Below are 731 nucleotides of genomic sequence, written 5' to 3' on the forward strand. Positions count from 1 at the left end.
TTTTATTTTATAGAGACAGAGTCTCACTTTATCCCCCTCAGTAGAGTGCTGTGGCATCACACAGCTCACAGCAACCTCCAACTCCTGGGCTTAGGGCGATTCTCTTGCCTCAGCCTCCCGAGTAGCTGAGACTACAGGTGCCTGCAACTATACCCGGCTATTTTTTTGTTGCAATTTGGCAGGGGCTGGGATTGAACCTGCCACCCTCGGTATATGGGGCTGGCACCCTACCCACTGAGCCACAGGTGCCGCCCCCATATATTAAATTCTAATGTACAGTAAGCACAGCATAAATGGTAGTTTACAAGAATAAAAATTAAATTACAAGTTTGTCTCTTCCTATTGATAAAGATACTCGCCTTTTCACCCCCCAAATTGTAAGATACTCTCAGGGAGCCATTTTTGCCAATCAGACTTATAAAAGTCAGTGTGATTGGCAGCTCCTGCCATATAATTTGGAGTATATGAAGAAATGATGATCATGTTTTTAATTTCAGCTAACAAGCCTGCTGTATATATAAACACACAGAAAAGAACGTATCTTCCATTTCTCATTTTAGAATCAATTGTCTTGTGCAATTGTTTTCTCCTTAAGTCTCTATCTACTGCTCTTTTTTCTCAGGTTTTTACCGTAAAATATTTATGGGTACTACCATGTTGAAAGGCTTCATGTAAATTCACTCAAACTATTAATTTTTTCTCCAAATACAATATAATTCAATGAACATAAT

Source organism: Otolemur garnettii, unplaced genomic scaffold, assembly GCF_000181295.1.
Source record: "Otolemur garnettii isolate 467f Iridium unplaced genomic scaffold, OtoGar3 scaffold00015, whole genome shotgun sequence".
Classification (NCBI taxonomy): domain Eukaryota; kingdom Metazoa; phylum Chordata; class Mammalia; order Primates; family Galagidae; genus Otolemur; species Otolemur garnettii.